This window comes from Bison bison, unplaced genomic scaffold (assembly GCF_000754665.1).
Source record: "Bison bison bison isolate TAMUID 2011002044 unplaced genomic scaffold, Bison_UMD1.0 scf7180017864518, whole genome shotgun sequence".
Taxonomy (NCBI): Eukaryota; Metazoa; Chordata; class Mammalia; order Artiodactyla; family Bovidae; genus Bison; species Bison bison.
In genome coordinates this window covers 8,163,622-8,182,268 of record NW_011495071.1, presented here as the reverse complement: position 1 = coordinate 8,182,268, position 18,647 = coordinate 8,163,622, and the positions used below count along the sequence as shown (strand labels likewise).

Below are 18,647 nucleotides of genomic sequence, written 5' to 3'. Positions count from 1 at the left end.
CTATTGCCACCTACCCCTCAATGCTTTGGGCTTCCCAAGTGATGCAGTTGGTAAAGAATCTGCCTGCCAGTACAGGAGATGCAAGAGACTTAGGTTTGATCCCTGGGTTGGGAAGATCCCCTGGAGGAGGAAATGGCAACCCACTCCAGTATTCTTCCCCAGGAAATCCCATGGACAGAGGAAGAACCTGGCGGGCTGCAGTCTACGGGGTCTCAAACAGTTGGACATGACTTAGCAGCAGCAGCAGCAGCCTCAATGCTTGATGGCCTGTCTGACTCATCGCACTTCTAATACCCTGGCAGGCAGCTGCTGCTGCCACTCCCACTCCCTCTGCAAATACTCTCTTTACCCGACTTGGGCTCGATACCTATGTGGATTCCTTGTCACTCTACTTAGACTTCAACAGCCTATACCTGGCTGCCAGTGTCATGACCACTGTCCCCACCCAACAAAAGTCCTGCCCACCCTGCTTTAATACCACCTCTCCCAACCCCTCATAGATATCTATCTGCTCATACCTATGGCTTTGGGACTAAATTAGTGAAGGGGAATAGAAGAGAGGAAGACAGGAGGCAGGTGTCTACCTAATCTGTTTTCTGTAAGTAGTTTTTTTCTATTTGTTCTGGTCTCATCTTCACATAAGAGGACATTCTCAGATATCTAGTGGTTCTTGGTTGTCTATGTGGGGGTGGGTGGGTGGAGGGGAGTGTTTGCTTATCATCTAGGTACTTTACTGATCTTGCAGGTCTGTTTCTTTGAGGAACAGCTAAAGGCTGTATCTTTAGGTTTTTGTCTCTTTTACCTGCTCCAGAAACAAGACCTCCAGCTTTCTGATGGAATGAGAGGAGAGGTTGCCCAGCCATTTGGGGTCAGTGAGCAATTCTGGATGTCTAACAGCATTTTACCCAGACTCTCAATCCATCTCCTGTTCATAGTCCCTCCTCTCCACAACTTCAAGAGGTACCAATGTCATCAGTTCCTGAGCCTTTGCAAGTTGTGGGGTGGAAATCCAAGTTGCTTCTTGCCTTTCTCTGTCAGTTTAGGAAGCCACTTCCCTGGTTCTGCTAATTTGGTCATCGTTCCTCTCCTCTCTTGTTCTCTTTGTTCTTAAGCAGTGTTTGGTTTTGTTTTGTTTTGTTTCAGTCTCTTTTCTGTCATTTTAGTAGAGTTTCGAAAGGAAGTGGAATTAAATGCGTGTTTAATCTGGCGTTGCTTACTGGAACTCCAGTTTGAACTTTCAGGCTTTTAATTTGCCTTCATGACTCAGTATCAAGGTCAAAAGCCCAAATACAATTTTTTTAAATTGCATCTTCTTTTAACCCCTCATCTTTTTAGTTCTTTGTGTTTCTTTCCATTTGGCTGTTCTTACCATTGACCTATTTGCCATCTCTTTCACTGTCCTATAGAATCCTCATTTTGCAATAGCAACAATAACAGTAATAAACAAATCTTGATTTCTCCCTGTTGACGAATAATTATTTGAGCCAAAGTATAACTTGGGAACAGCCTCTCAGAAAGTGCTTAGAACAGTTCAGCCCATTAAATGTCAAAACACAGTTATATCAGTTTTTGAGACAGAGGGCTCTATTATATTAAATGATGTATTATTTGCAGTTTACACAATCCAGATTATGGGTCACTGTGGCTATAATATTTAAGTAAGAAGGAAGGATATCTCCTGAGGAGTTGTGACCCTTGATGAGATCAAGAAAGATGTTATCTCCTAAGGAGATCTAGTTAATATAGATACACAATACATACCAAAGGGAAAGGAGGAAGCTCAAATGGGCAAAGAAAATTTTTGTTTAAATTTTTCTTGTCATGACATAAAATATAAAATTATAAACTTCATCATCCCTTAGCCACAGATCAAATTTACCCCAAGGCCTGGTGATTCTTCTTCCTAAATATCTCTAGAACCTACCACTTCTCTCCCTCCACACTTGATTCCCATTCAAACCTTCATTTCTCACCTGGACTGCCTTCTGACCTTCCTGCCTCTTGCCTAGCTTCATTCCATGCATCTAATTTCTTTTTCTAAAAGACAAATGCAGGGACTTCCCTGGTGGTCCAGTGGCTAAGACTCCATCCTCCCAATGCAGGGGGCCCAGATTCTATCCCTGGTCAGGGAACTAGATTTCACATGTCACAACTAGGAGCCCATATATTGCAACTACAGATCCCACATGCCGCAACTAAAACTTGGCACAGCCAAATAATTAAAAAAGAAAAAAAGTGTGATTGTGGCTCTTGTCCAGGTCACAGTTTTAAAATTCAAAGTTGAGTGCTTTCAGGGGAGTGTGGACTCTGGCAGTCTGTGGGCCCCATTGCTTCCTCTAGGACATTGATTTAAGCCACCTGCCTTCCCCTGAAGGCACTTGAGCTTCTGATTCCCTGCTTAAATGATTTCTCCATTGCCCTCAGGTAAACTACAAACTCTATCTGACCTACAAGACCTGCACGATCTGGCCCTGCCAACCTCTCTCCAGCCTCATCTTTCCCCACAGCTCTGTTCTCTTGCCACCTGGAACTACTTTTATTTCAAATGTGCCAAACTGCGTCTTGCCTCCAGGCTTCTCATTTTCCCCTCCCCATTCATCTGGCTAATTCTGACTCATACCTCTGTCTTAGTTTAGACTTAATTTCTTTTGGAAAACCCTGCCAGTTATGTGCCCCCTCCTGCTGACTCTTGCAGGGAACTCAGTCTACTTCCTCTATAATAGCCCTTATCACACATAATTATAATTACTGGTTTATTGTTTTATTGTTCTATCCCCAGAATGTGTCAGTATTTCCACATAGGCTGTTTTTTGCTTAGTCACTCAGTCATGTCCAACTCTTTGGGACCCCATGGACTGTAATCTGCCAGGCTCCTCTGTCCTTGGGGATTCTCCAGGCAAGAATATTGGAGTGGGTTGCCCTCCTCCAGGGGATTTTCCCAACCCAGGGATTGAACCCAGGTCTCCCGCATTGCAGGCAGAATCTACCAGCTGAGCTACCGGGCATGTGTGCTGCACTGCTCAGTCGCCTCCGACTCTTCACGACCCCTTGGACTCACTAGGCTCCTCTGTCCATGGGGTTTCCCAGCAAGAATATTGGAGTGGGCTGCCATTTCCTTCTCCACAGGATCTTCCCCACCCAGGGATTGAACCTGGATCTCCTGCATTGCGGGTGGATTCTTTACCACCTGAGCCACCAGAGGAGCCCAAGTTATAAACAGTATTTCTGAAATAAAGTTGATCAATTTAATTTAGACCTCTAGGTTTCTGTCTTAGATGAATGACGATACCCTTAACCAAGATATACAATACAAGAAGGTCAGGAAGGTTGCGGGGGTTAGACACAGGATGAAAGGCTAGTGAGGCAGCCAGGATAGATGTATCTAGTCACTAGATGGGACACAAGCCTGGTTATACAATCGGTGGTTAACAACACACTGAATACCTGGTGACCTCATGATGGGTGAGATCATCTGCGAAGGAAAAAGAGAATCAGGAAAAGTGGAGTCCTTAGGAGTCAGGTGAGGAAGATATGGAGAAACAGTGATTATTCAACAAAATGTAACACTGGAGAGTAACATGTTCCCATGTGTGTTTTATAAATTCCCCCAGGATGTTTGCTGGTATTCTACTGGGAGTGTGAGAGAACAAAGAGAGCTATGGGCAATTGAGTTTGGAAAATCCTGATCTAAATAAATTTGAACACATTTCTTCTGTGTAGGATTTTACATTTAATATATTCACATTGTGATTTCCCCTGAAGGCAACATATTCATTCGTTCATTTAATTCAACAAACATCTTTTACGTTCTAGAATATGGGACTATTCAGTAAAAATCAGATAAGGGTCCCTGCCCTCAAGAACCTGCATTTCTCAGAAAAGTCAGATATTAACTAATTAAACAAATTAACTGCAAGTGAGCTAAATGCTACAGAGTTGAAGCACAGGATGCTAGAAAGGTGTTTAATAGGAGGAACAGGAACACACTTTTTCATTAGAGCCACTCAAGGGACCAGTGTTCTGTGGAACCAAATTGAGGAAGTGTGGCTGTAGAAAGGTCAAGTAGGCTGAGAAGTGGAGCATATGTCTGTGGATTTAAAAACAAAGAGGTCATTCATGGTACTAGTGAGAGCTGTTTCACAGAGTGGGAGTGGATGAGGTCTAGACAGACAATCCACTCTTTGGTCAAGTAAGGGAAGAAGCAACAGGGCTGCAGCTGCAAGAGGAAGAGAAAGTCAAGGGTAAATCTTTAGCTTTTAGTCTGAGGAGTCTTACACCGATTTGCAAGTTAAAAGAAAAGCTAGACAGTTTGCACTGAAAATAGTGAGGGCACTCATTCATGTATTCACTTGTACATGTTTGGTATATTCTTTGCTCCAGGGACTGTACTAAGCACTTGGGATACAGTGGGGAATAAAATATACTTTGTATTCCATGCTCACCTATATTCTAATAGGGAAGACAAGCAGTAAGCAAGTAATCATGGTGGACTTCCCTGGCGGTCCACTGGTTAAGACTTCATGTTTCCACTGCAGGGGGCAAGGGTTCCATCCACGGTCAGGAAACTAAGATCTCACATGCCATGCAGCCAGAAACAAACAAACACCTCCCCAAACCAAGTCATCATGATGAAATATAATAATTAGAACTCTGATAAGAATTATGAAGAAAATAAACAAGATCCTGTGATAGAGGACAGGGTGTATGTGTGTTCGGGAGGGTCTTTGAGGAATGACATTTGCTTGAAGAACAAGAAGCCAGCTGTGTAAGGAGAGAGGAGAAGTGCTTCTGTTAGAGAAAACAGCAGGTCTTGAGGGGGGAAAGAGTTTGCTGACGTTAAGAACTTCCAAGGGCCACTGTGGCTGGCGTAGACTGAGCAACAAGCAGAGTTGCAGGAGCTGAAATAGGAAGGATAGGTAGGACTTGGATAATATAGGCCCTTGCAGACCAGGGAAGGGAAATGGGAGCATATTCTAAGCATGTTGGGAAGCTATTGACAATGCAAGGTGCTGACGCTGTCATTTACATGAAAAATATCACTGAGGATGTGTGGAGAATAGATTGGGATAAGACAAGAAGGGGCAAGTAGGGAGCCCAGTTTAGGACACAACAGCAGGAAACAGGCCTGCTGCTGCTGCTGCTGCTAAGTCACTTCAGTCATGTCCGACTCTGTGCGACCCCATAGATGGCAGCCCACCGGGCTCCCCCGTCCCTGGGATTTTCCAGGCAAGAGTACTGGAGTGGGGTGCCATCGCCTTCTCCGAGGAAACAGGCCAGTGGAAAACAATTCTGTCTGGTTGATATTGGAGGCAATGGGGTAATAAGGAGCAGACAGATTCAGGAAATATTTTAGAGATTGAACCCATAGGACTTGGCGACGCATTGGATATAAGACATCAGGAAAAGATCTAGGATGAGGAAGTAGAAATTGAGATAATATGTAATTCCTTTGGAAGGATTATTTTTGAAAAGGAGACTAAAGGGAACGTACAGTTTAGTTTGCTCAAGAGCCCACTCAGTAAACGTTTACTGAGCACCTATCAAATGTCAGGCTTTACGTCAGGTGTCGGACGTATAAAGAATGAGGCATAGATAGATCCAGTACTTGTGAACCTACAACCAAGTTATCTCTGATACCAAGAGATGTGCACAGTAATAGAAATTTGCACAATGGTGGCACCAAAATGGGAGTGCTTCACTCTGCCTGGAGCATTAGAAGGAAGGAATGTCAGGGAAGATGTAAGGCTAGATTCTGTGGAAGATGAGTCTAGAGGTAGAGAAGGGAAACTGAGGACTGAACTCTGCAACCTTGAGTTTTTGCACAAAATAGCAAGCAGTCAGGCTGCCCCAGTGGCCCAGCAGTAAAGAATCTACCTGCAATGCAGAAAATCCAAGTTTGAAACCTGGGTTGGGAAGATCTTCTGGAGAAAGGCATGGCAACCCACTCCAGTACTCTTGCCTGGAGAATCCTATGGACAGAGGAGCCTTGTAGGTTACACTCCATAGGGTCGCAAAGGACAAAACTGAAGCGACTGAGCAGGCACACACACGGGAAGCAGTCATCTGCTGCCAGTCAGTAATAGGTTAGAAGACTTGAAGGAATGTTACATATTTTGTGTTCTCTGTAGGTGAAGTCACCGGTTTTGCACTTTCAGCAAACAGCAACCTGACCTCAGTCACAGGGCATTTTATGTTCATCCAGAGATAACATTGAGAGCATATCTCCAAAAATGTCATCATCTCCTCATGTTACTTATTACTCTGTTATTTATTCAACATTTTTTGTTGTCGTTGTTCAGTTACTCAGTCGTGTCCAACTCTTTGTGACCCCACAGACTGCAACATGCCAGGCTTCCCTGTCCTTCATTATCTCCCAGAGCTAGCTCAAACTCATATTAATTGAGTCAGTGATGCCATCCAACCATCTCATCCTCTGCCGTTCCCTTCTCCTCCTAGTCAGCTCCGTGGTAGCTCAGACAGTAAAGCATCTGCCTGCAATGCAGGAGACCCGGGTTTGAGGAAGATCCCCTGGAAAAGGAAATGGCAACCCACTCCAGTACTCTTGCCTGGAAAATTCCATGGATAGAGGAGCCTGGTGGTCTATAGTCCATGGGGTCGCAAAGGGTCGGACTCGACTGATCGACTTCACTTTAACTTTCTCCTCCTACCTTCAATCTTTCCCAGCTTCAGAATCTTTTCTAATGAGTCAGCTCTTCACATCAGGTGGTCAAAATTCTACAGCTTCAGCTTCACATCAGTCCTTCCAATAAATATTCAGGGTTGATTTCCTTTAGGATTAACTAGTTTGATCTCCTTGCAGTCCAAGGGACACTCAAGAGTCTTCTCCAGCACCACAGTTTGAAAGCATCAATTCTTCAGCGCTCAGCCTTCTTTATGGTCCAACTCTCACATCCAGACATGACTACAGGAAAAACCATAGCTTTGACTATACAGAATTTTGTCAGCAAAGTAATATCTCTGCTTTTTAATACACTGTCTAGGTTTGTCATAGCTTTTCTTCCAAGGAGCAAGCGTCTTTTAATTTCAAGGCTGCAGTCACCATCTGCAGTGATTTTGGAGCCCAAGAAAATAAAGACTCTCACTGTTTCCACTGTTTCCCCATCTATTTCCCATGAAGTGATGGGACCAGATGCCATGATCTTAGTTTTCTGAATGTTGAGTTTTAAGCCAGCTTTTTCACTCTCCTCTTTCACTTTCAATCAAGAGGCTCTTTAGTTCCTCTTTGCTTACTACTATAAGGGTGGTGTCATCTGCATATCTGAGGTTATTGATATTTCTCCTGGCAATCTTGATTCCAGTTTGTGCTTGATCCAGTCTGGGATTTTGCATGATGTGCTCTGCATATAAGTTAAATAAGCAGAGTGACAATATATAGCCTTGACATACTCCTTTCCTAATTTTGAACCAGTTCATTGTTCAATGTTCAGTTCTAACTGTTGCTCCTTGACCTGCATACAGATTTTTCAAGAAGAAGGTAAGGTGATCTGGTATTCCCATCTCTTTAAGAATTTTCCACAGTTTGCTGGGATCCATACAGTGAAAGGCTTTAGCCTAGTAAATGAAGCAGATGTTTCTCTGGAATTCTTTTCTCTGGTTCTTCCGCCTTTTCTAAATCCAGCTTGAACATCTGCAAGTTCTTGGTTCATGTACAGTTGAAACCTATCTTGGACAATTTTGAGCATGACCTTGCTAAGCATGTTAGATGAGTACAATTGTGTGGTAGTTGGAACATTCTTTGGCATTGCCTTTCTTTGGAATTGGAATGAAATCTGACCTTTCTCAGTCTTCTGGCCACTGCTGAGTTTTCCAAATTTGCTGGCATATAGAGTGCAGCACTTTAACAGCATCATCTTTTAGGATTTGAAATAGCTTTTAGGATTTGAACTAGCTTTGTTCATAATGATGCTTCCTAAGGCCCACTTGACTTCCCACTTCAGGATATCTGGCTCTAGGTGAGTGATTACACCATTATGGTTATCCGGGTCATTAAGAACTTTTTTGCATAGTTCTGTGTATTCTTGCCATCTCTTCTTAACATCTTCTGCTTCTGTTAGGTCCGTACTGTTTCTGTCCTTTATTGGATATTTCATCTTTGCATGAAATGTTCCCTTGGTATCTCTAATTTTCTTGAAGAGATCTCTAGTCTTTTCCATTCTATTGTTTTCCTCTATTTCTTTGCACTGAACACTGAGGAAGGCTTTCTTATCTCTCCTTGCCATTCTTTAGAACTCTGTCTGCAGATGGGTATATCTTTCCTTTTCTCCTTTGTTGTTAGCTTCTCTTCTTTTCTCAGCTATTGGTAAGGCAACAAATAAGTCGACATTTTTAATTGTAACTGAATTTTTTTCCTTCCAGCTTTATTTATAATTATTTATAATTGACATCCAGCACTGAATAAGTTTAAGGAATACTGAATAATGATTTGACTTACATCATGAAATGTTTAGTGACCATCCATCATTGCCTACAGATATAAAATAAAAGAAATAGAAACAAAAATTTTTCTTGTGATAAGAACTCTTAGGATTTTCTCTCTTAACCATTTTCTTGTACACTATACAGCTGTGTTGATTATATTTATCATATCGTACACTACATTCCTAGTAATTATTTATGTTATGCATGGAAGTCTATACCTTTTGATTGCCTTCATCCAATTCCTCCTGCCCCAACTTGCCTCTCTGGTAACCACAAATCTGAACTTTTTTCACTATGGGTTTATGTGTTTGTTTTTTATTAGACTATAGTTGCTCGGACACGACTGAGAGACTGATCTGATCTGATCTGATAGGTGCTTTACACCACTGTGTCAATTTCTGGTGGACAGCAAAGTAAATCAGCCACCTGTATACATATATCCCCTCTTTTTTGGAGTTCTTTCTCACTTAGGTCACTACAAAGTACCAAGTAAAGTTGTTTGTGCTACATAAAAGGTTCTCATTAGTTATCTGTTTTGTAGATAGTGGTGTGCATATGTCAATCCTAATTGTTTGTTTTTGAAGTATAATTGATCTACAAGACTATGTTCATTCTATTACACAGCATAGTTATTTGGTATTTCTACATATTTCAAAATGACCACAATAAGTTTAGTTACCATATGTCATTACAAAGAACATAGTTATTGATTATATTCCCCGCACTGAACGTTTCACACCCACAACTCTTTTATTTTGTAACTGGAAGTTTGTACCTCTTAATCTTCCTCACCTATTTCTTTCTTCACATCACCCTTATTCAACAATATTTCATAAACATTTTATTGTGTATCTGGCATGAAAGAAAGTGAAGTTGCCTAGTCGTATCCGACTCTTTGCGAGCCCATGGACTGTAGCCCTCCAGGCTCCTCCGTCCATGGAATTTTCTAGGCAAGAGTACTGGAGTGGATTGCCATTTCCTTCTCCAGGGGATCTTCTCAACCTGGGGATCAAACCTGGGTCTCCTGCATTGTGGGCAGACACTTTACTGTCTGAGCCACCAGGGAATCCTGGTATCTGGCATAGAATAAACGAATGAACAATGAATAAATGAACAAAAGAATAAATGGTTGAATGAATAAACAGGTAAAGAATTACAGCTGTCACTGACACTAGAAACAAGGTTTAACTAAAAATTCGATAGCGATCATATTTTTAGCTACCCCACCTTTAGCATCGAAACCTTTAGCTACCTAGATCACCCATTATAAAAATAGCTATTGTTTACTGAGGCTTGCAATAAGTTAGGCCCTCTGCTAAGCATTTTATGTGTTATTTCTCATGTACTCTTCTCACAACCACCCCAGAGACAGAGGTATCATCCTGATTTTCCAGATGAGAAAACAGGTTTAGGGAGGTTAAATAGCTGAGGAATTCAATCCTAGCTCATACTCCAAAGTCAGGTCTCAACACTATGCATAGTTTTCATTCTTCCCCTACTTCCAAAAGACAACTATGCTTTTGCATAACTATTACCTGATCTTTTGAACCTATACTCTGAAAATGTTACTGAAATCCTTAGGAATAGGATTTCCTACTCCTCCTACTTTTGTTGGCTGGAAGAACACAAGAGGCATCATCTACAAAGAGGGAAAGTGATCTTCAACCCTGGTGCCTCTGATTGTTGGCACCTAAACTGATACCTCTACCATGGTCATCATTTCACTCTTTCCTACAAATTACCAGCCAATGAGTGTGGAGAATCCTAGTGATCAACAAGTTTATAAACATGAACTAGTTTTGCTATGTGGAATAGAGAATTATAAGACAATGATGCTTGCCTTCAAAGAGTTTCCAATCTAGTAGAAGAAATATGATCGCACACACACAAAAAAAACTCAATAAAAGCAAACTAGCTAGTGTGTAACTGGATACTAAATTATGTGGCACAGCCTCTTAACAAAGAGCTTGGGAGACAGGACATTTGGAGTCAACTGGGGCAAAGGAAACCAACATATATTGATCTTTTTTGTTTTAACCTAACATACTTAGAATGTGTTAGATATTTTGCTAGACTCTCCACATATGTGATATTTTAATGTATCAGCCAGTCTTATTTAACAAACACTTTCTGAGCTTTCTACTATATTTATACAAAATACTTTACGATGTGTTATTGATGAAAGACATAGGAACATGACTTGCTTCCTGTCCTCAGTGAGCTTAGAAATAAGACATATGTACAAATGGCTCTGAAGGCTTTCCCCGTGGCTCAGCTGTAAAGAATCTACCTGCAATGCAGGAGCTACAGGTTCTATTACTGGGTCGGGAAGACCCCTGGAGGGCATGGCAACCTACTCCAATATTCTAGTCTGGAGAATCCCATGGACAGAGGAGCCTGGTGGGCTACAGTCCATAGCATCACAAAGAGTCAGACACAACTGAAGCGAGAGCACACAACCACAAATGGCTATGGTCAAGGCTATAAATAACAGTATAATTTATTGTATAATTTATTGTCCAAGTTGGAATAATTTTGAGAAAAAACAGAAACACTATTAATAATGACTGTGGAGCAATCCAGGCATTAAACACAGACTACTCTGAACAATCCAGGTTGTATTATCTCAGCAGGGAAAGAGCTTGAAGTGGTGGCCAGCACAAAAGAGCAATTGGGATGCATCAGTGAAACCAGAAATGGGCTGAGTTGGGCTTGCTGCTTGGGAGGCCACAGGCAATAAACATGCAAACAAAGGCACAGGCAATAAACAGGCAAACAAAATAATTTTAGGCAGCTTAATGTGGTAAAGAGTGAGGGGGTAAGTTGCTTAGTCACTGAGTCGTGTTCGACTCTTTTGTGACCCTCATGGACTGTAGCCCGCCAAGCTCCTCTGTCCTTGGGATTTCCCAGGCAAGAATCCTGGAATGGGTTGCCATTTCCTTCTCCAGGGCATCTTCTTGGCCCAGGGATCGAACCCGTGTCTCTTGCATTGGCAGGCGGATTCTTTACCACTGAGCCACCAGGAAAGCCAGGATGGGGAAGCAGACTATTTATAAAGGCACAGTCAGTGGAATTCCCTGTCGTTCCAGTGATTAGGGCTCTGCGCTTGCATTGCCAAGGGCCTGGCCTCCAACCCTGGTCTCGAGAAACTAAAACCCTCTAAGCCTCATGACACAGACAAAAAAAAAAGTCATGTTCATCTCAGAGGCAATAACATTTAAGCTGAAATTTGAATGATGAGAAGAATCGAGAAATTGAAAGACAAAAAAAAAAAAAAAATCTCAGGTAGAGTACAGATCCAATCCCATGGATGGAGGAGCCTGGTAGGCTGCAGTCCATGGGGTCACTAAGAGTCGGACACGACTGAGCGACTTCACTTTCACTTTTCACTTTTCAAGTAGAGTCTAACCTCAGTGATCTGCAGGTCAGTAGGACCAGCCTCACATTCATGAGGTTTAGAGTGAGGAGGTTCCAGAGGCTCCCTACTTAGTGTGAAAAGAAAGGAGGGGATTTAAATTTTATTCTGTAGGCAATAGAGAATCACTAAAGAGACTTGAACAGAACACTGATATGACTGGAAAAATTACCCCGACGCTAGTGTATAAGGTGGGTTAGCAAGGGAAAGAGGTTAAAGCAAGAAATCCAGGTAGCTATTGAAATAATCCAAGCAAGAGAAAAAAACTCCTGGATTGGGACAGTGGCAATAATAATGGAAGAGGAGAGATGGAAGTGATACCCCAGAGCTAGAACAGGTAGGATTTCATAACTGGATGATGTCACCCAGCACAGTGTCAGTCCCGAGGTAAATGCTAGCTCCTCCCTCCTCTCACTCAGGTAATGGAAGTGAGGAAGACTATTTTTGTTTGTTGTTTAGAATCAAGAAAAATCTGGACAGGACTTCAGGTTCAAGTTAAGAGGAAGAACTATGGTCTACTGCCTAAGATTGTGCTCCCAAAGCAGGGGGCCTGGGTTTGATCCCTGATCAGGGAACTAGATCCCACATGCCGCAACTAAGACCCAGTGCAGCCAAATAAATAAAATTAAAAAAAAAAAATGAAGGCAGTTACCATCGGTATATTTTATTTTAAAAGGGATAGATGTGAAGGGGGGTTTTCCTGGTGGCTTAGTGGTAAAGAATTCACCTAACAATGCAACAGAGGCAGGTTCAATCTCTGGATTGGGAAGATTCCCTAGAGAAGGAAATGGCAACCCACTCCAGTATTCTTGCCTGGGAAATCCCATGGACAGAGGAGCCTGGTGGGCTACAGTCCCTGGGGTCCCAAGAGAGTAGGATGCAACTGAGCATCTAAATAGCAAAAACAACAAAGATGTGACAGTTAAGAGAGTCTAGAGATAGGAAATGTGATACTTTATCCTCCAAGACAGAATCAACAGAAGTCTGTTGTGGGAGGTGGAAAGTTAATGAAGTGTCTATGGAACATCTTTGATTTTAAGGTGGGCTTATGAATAGAAGATGGAGAAGGCGAATGGCACCCCACTCCAGTACTCTTGCCTGGAAAATCCCATGGATGGAGGAGCCTGGTAGGCTGCAGTCCATGGGGTCACTAAGAGTCGGACACGACTGAGCGACTCCACTTTCACTTTTCACTTTCATGCATTGGAGAAAGAAATGGCAACCTGCTCCAGTGTTCTTGCCTGGAGAATGAATCCCAGGGACGGTGGAGCCTGATGGGCTGCTGTCACGGGGTCCCACAGAGTCGAACACGACTGAAGTGACTTAGCAGTAGCAGCAGCAGCAGTATGAATAGAAGAAAAAGTTTGGAATGCTGCTGTGGGAGAAAATTTGCCCAACAGCAATTCTCATCCTTGACTACATTATACTCTTCCTGGGAACTTTAAAGCAAAAAATTATACTGGACCCCTGCCCCAAGGGTTCTGATTTAATTCCTCTGAGTGGGACCCAGGCACCCATGTTTTCAAAAGTGCTTGTGTTGACACTAATGATTAGCCCTGATTGCGAACTACCAGAGAGAGTTTCTAGGGCCTCAGAAAGGGCTCAGCTGATGTGTGGAAGCAAGAATTTGTTGTTGAGCCAATTAGCTTGGTTTCAGGGCTCTCTCTAGCACCAACATTCCCCGAGTAGAAGCTGTGAAACAGGAGCATGGCTCTTGTTTACTGAGGTTGGTAAGGCACTAAACTGAAAGAGAATAGAGGCTGGGAGAAGAGAACTGATGGGCCCACCACAGATTGCCTAATCTGAAAGAAAAAGCTGAGGTTCAGATGAAAGTCAATAAGCCAATAATAGCAACACCACATAATTGGTTTTTGAGGCTATCTACCAACTACAAAAATAAAGCAACTTCTACAATTTCTTTGGAAAAGGAAATGGCAATTCACTCCAGCATGCTTGCCTGGAAAATCCCACGGGCAGAGGAGCCTGGTGGACTACAGTCCATGGGGTCGCAGAGTGGGACACAGCTAAGCACAGCACAGCACATGCAAATTCTCATTTAGTCTCACATAGCTCTAGGTCCTAGGACTTCCCAGTTGGCTCAGTGGTAAAGAATCCACCTGCCAAAGCAGGAGATGCAAGAGACATGATTTCAGTCCCTGCTTCGGGAAGATCCTCTGGAGTAGAAAATGGCAACCCATTCCATTATTCTTGCCTGGGAAATCCCACTGACTGAGGAGCCTGGTAGGCTACAGTCTATGGGGTCACAAAGAGCCAGACACGATTGAGCACTCACCGCAGCTCTAAGTCCAATTTCCCCCATTTTATAATTGGGGAAACTGAAGCTCTGATGTTAAGAAAGTTTCCCAAGTTTATGGAGTTAACAAGTGGCGGAATCGGAATTTGAACCCAGATCTGACTGACTCTAGAACCCAAGCTCTGATTGGGCAGGAAGTAGAAAGGAGGGAAGATAGGAGCCTGTGGGAATCTACTGGTTTGAACGGGCTTGAGATTGGCCCTGAGGAAAAGAGATGAGAGGGTTTCCGAGGGAAACAATGGAAGGTGAGGGAATGGGTCCTGAGGAGACCAGAGCAACAGAGGCATTGGAGAGAGAGTGGGAAATCAGACTGGAGAGGCACACTGACAGGCCTAATCTTTCAAGAGAATGTAGATGCCATGTGGTGAAAAGGTACTGGGAGATAGGGATTATTCACCAGGCTTTCCCGGCAGCTCAGTGGTAAAGAATCCACCTGCAATACAGGAGTCGCAGGTTTGATCCCTGGGTCAGGAAGATCCCCTGGAAGAGGGCATGGCAACCCACTCCAGTATTCTTGCGTGGAGAGCTCCACGGACAGAGGAGCCTGGTGGGCTACAGCCTATAGGGTCGCAAAGAGTCAGACATACCGAAACAACTGGGCATGCACACGTGCATGCAAGGGGTTATTCAGGAGGTGGTTGACATGATAAAGAATAACTTTAAAATTCATCAAGCAGGTAAAGAGCCAGAAAGTTCACTGAGGAAACCTCTGCACAGAATACTTTTTATTCCTTTGTTCCCTGTCTTGTCCTGGAAGCCACAGATGTGACTTCACCCACCCATGGTATTCAGGGCTGCAGACTGCCCAGCCCTCAGCTCTAGGCTATCTTCCCAGGACTCGTACCTAAGATCATAGTTCTATTTTCAAGGATCAATAGAAGGCTCTGCAAATTGACTAGAGGCAGGAAATCAGGCCCAGGCACTTTGTCATGATCGTAACTACTGTGGCAGAGAAGGTTATTCAGAAATATAATGTTGTTACAAGGTCCTGGGTACAAAGGAGGCACCATGCACATAGCAACAATTCCATGGGATTGCCAGGGTCCCCATCAACATCACCGGTTAGCAACTGCCCCAAGCTAACTCAGAAAGTACCTGAGAAGACCAAGACATCATAGATGCGACAGTGTCAATTCTTTCTTGATCTGAGTAAACCAAATTAAAATCATACCTAAAGAATCAGTTTCCAGATTTCAGGATCTTTCCAGTCACACATTGTTTTCAAATTAATGAAAGTTAAAGTTGCTGGTGTAAGTAAAGAAAACTCAAGAGGGTAAATTTACAGCTAGAGTTCTCTGAGTGATGAACAGAACATAAATAATCCTGGGACCTGAGGAGGTCAGAAGACACCTCAGGTGAGTTGAGCTAGCTGGCTGTGGTACCCAGGGAAGGCGGAGATGTTATCTGTCAAAAGGAATAAAATTCTGCAGACCAAACATGGTAGTTTGGGGGAAATGTGTTTAAGGCACTCACTTTCCTCCTTGTTTTTAATACTGTTTTCCTACTTTTCAACTTGAGTTTACTCTGGAACATTTATTCCAACAAAATGTGCCCGGTGTGCTCTCTCAGTGATTAAAGATGTCTGTATTATAGGCATTAACTTCGGTGAGTACTTGCACCAGGGCTTACCTGGTGGCTCAGTGGTAAAGAATCCGTCTGCCAAAGCAGGAGACATGGTTCAATCCCTAGATTGGGAAGATCTCCTGGAGGAGGAAATGGCAAGCCACTCCAGTGTTCTTGCCTGGAAAGTCCCACGGACTGAGGAGCCTGGTGGGCTATAGTCCATGGGGCTGCAAAGAGTCAGACATGAATAAGTACCCATGGCACGCAACTTGCACTTCTCTGAGGCTATCTTTGCTAAGCTCTCGGTAGGCTGACGCTACTTCATTTTCTTCTGGTGTATAAATCAAAGAGGCAAATTTTACCAGTTCTAAAGCCCAAAGAAAATGGTACTTGGCTCTTTGGGTTCATTAGCCTTAGTTAGTAATTATTAGATGTTGCTCAAGCAAATTTGGAAAAGAACTTTTTTGAACTTTCTTTTGGAAAATCAGAACATTTTAATTCAAATCATGAAGGAAGGAAAATGCTGTACTAGAAAGCTTAGCCAGGTGTGATATAGTCATTTTCTTTAGGCTGTGGTGTGGATGAACCTTTTTTCTTCTAGGTAATGAATATATTTGCTTACAGTTTGAGTTTTTAAAAAAACCATCATGCTTCCTTAAAAAAATCTTATAGAAAGCAAAAGTATGAAACCCATTTTAGCCTGTTGAAAGCATTTGGGTTTTTAAGATAGTATCACAGATGTATATATTCCAGGTTTAAATTACTTAGAATTCTAGGTTCTAAATATTATAAATTATAGTTGAAATTTTTTGTCTAGTTATTTTTCAGTAAATAGCCAAGGGCAAGATGTGAAGCTGGCAAACAGTATTTGCTGGGAGGGCCCATTACTATGATTGAATTCCAGGTAGTATTTTTCAGTTGCATCTCATTCTTATACACACACACACACATCCTGTTGTTTCAAACGGAGATACTGAAAACCTCAATTCTATTTGTGAATCTTTTTCTTTTTTAAGATATCTTTCCTACAGACAGATTCTCTAGGAGCCAGCCAACAATCCAGGCCTAACACTTCAGCTTTCAGCTTCATAGTTGAAAAAAAGTAGGGGGAAGTGAGAGTGACTAAAAACAAAATAAAAATGACCAATACATTTTGGGAAACACATTATTAGGTGACCTCACTGGGGATAGCACACCCTCAGTAAACCATATTTACCACAGATCCCCCAATATATTATACTCAATAAGGCCAAAGGGTTGGATTTATGTAATATTTTTAAATATAAATTTTATAATGTGTGTGAGATGTCATATTTTCTATCATTTTTGTTAATCTGTTTGAACTAGAGAGAAAAACGGTATTGAGATAGTTGAATTGGATCCATCAATCAGTAAACTGAACCGAGAAAAGATCTAAGGTTTCATAATTTGATTCTATACAGTCCATACTTCTCACAGAGAACTGAAAAGGGGTGACATAAATAACTCGGAAGGAGATCTTATAAAAACATCATGCAGAATCTTTAAAGGTGTTAGCCCTGGCAGGATTCCTAGGTGAGAACGGGCAGCTATTTCATGTTCTACTCTTGGTTGCCTTCTCACACTTGGTTTTCGTCATGACCTCAGCCAGGCCCCCTTTAAAGGTAAGAAATTTATTTGTGAATACAAACCCCTTTCCCTTGGCTGGTCTCATTTTTTGAGAGGTCTAGGAGAAAGAGACCGGAGTAGGCTGTAGCCTGTTTTAAATCCCTAGGCTCCTCTCCCTCCTACTCACTTCGTGTCCTCCTCCACTTCACATTCCTGCTACATGGAAAGACAGTGGGGCCTCAGACCTCAACATTTTATTAAACAACCACTTAGCCATTCTCTCTCCGGTATGGACTCAAGATGTTGGTTATTTACTTTAGATGAGTGGGTTTTTTAAAAGCTGGGTGGGCGACCACATGCTACAAATTTAGAATTAAAAAAAAAAAACAACCAAAACCAAAAAACTGTTAAAAGGACCGTTAAAAAAAAATCTCAACAACAGCCTTTTCACATTTCTTTAACACCTCTTCTTTGGCTGTGTGGAAACAAAAAAGACCACCAAATGAGAACAAGTTATTTACTCAAAGCTTGCTACAGTAAGAGAGCCAGCCACCTTCACTTAGCTGGGGACTCACACGCCGACAGTTAAAAATAAAGGGGCGGGTGGGGATGGGTGAAGGAGGCTTCAGGGTTTGCTCTGATTGGAGGTTAACTCGGGGAAGCTGGAGGCGGGCTAACTAGAAGCGGGGAGTCTAACGTGATTGGTTTAGGGGAACATATTTGGCTTTCTCTAATTGGTCCAGAGTTGGAAACACAGGCAAAGATTAGGGAAGCTGGAAGTCAATGACCGAGTCTGGCTCATTCTGAGCTGATCACTGCAGAGGTTGTGGTTTGGCTTCGCGTGTTGGTTTCAGCAGAGGTTGTGGGTCGGAGTTCTGTTGTGAACCTATGGTCTGGTGATTGCCCGGTATATTGTCTCTCAGTTGAGTGAGACCCAGGTTTTTATTTTCCTTTAACCTAGCCAACTTGCTAGCTTCCGATTTTTGTTTTACCTGGAACAAGACTGCATTCCTGTTACTTCTGTTAAGGATAAACGGAGACACTAGAATATGAAAATTATGGGAACAAATACATAAATATCTTTCTGATGAGGGTCAGGCTGGGGAAAGAATTACGCTTAGTCTTCTAGTTCATTTCCGTACAGAACTCCTATTCCCATCATAACTGGCTCTAGCGGCGTTTCCTTCCTTCTGCGGAGGCTCGGCCTCCCTGGTTCCCTCTCTTTGAGAATTGCCCTTTAGTGCTGAGAAAGCGTGGATCGCTGCTCTAGTCTCCCACTTCCCTCTCCGAAGCTCGCTTTCTGGGTTCCTGCCCTGGTCGCACCCCAGC

General features: G+C 42.7%; 1 pseudogene; it reads right to left on the bottom strand.

Moving 5' to 3' along the window:
* LOC104981502 overlaps positions 1 to 18,647 on the bottom strand; it is a 26,482-nt pseudogene that overhangs the window by 7,410 nt on the left and 425 nt on the right.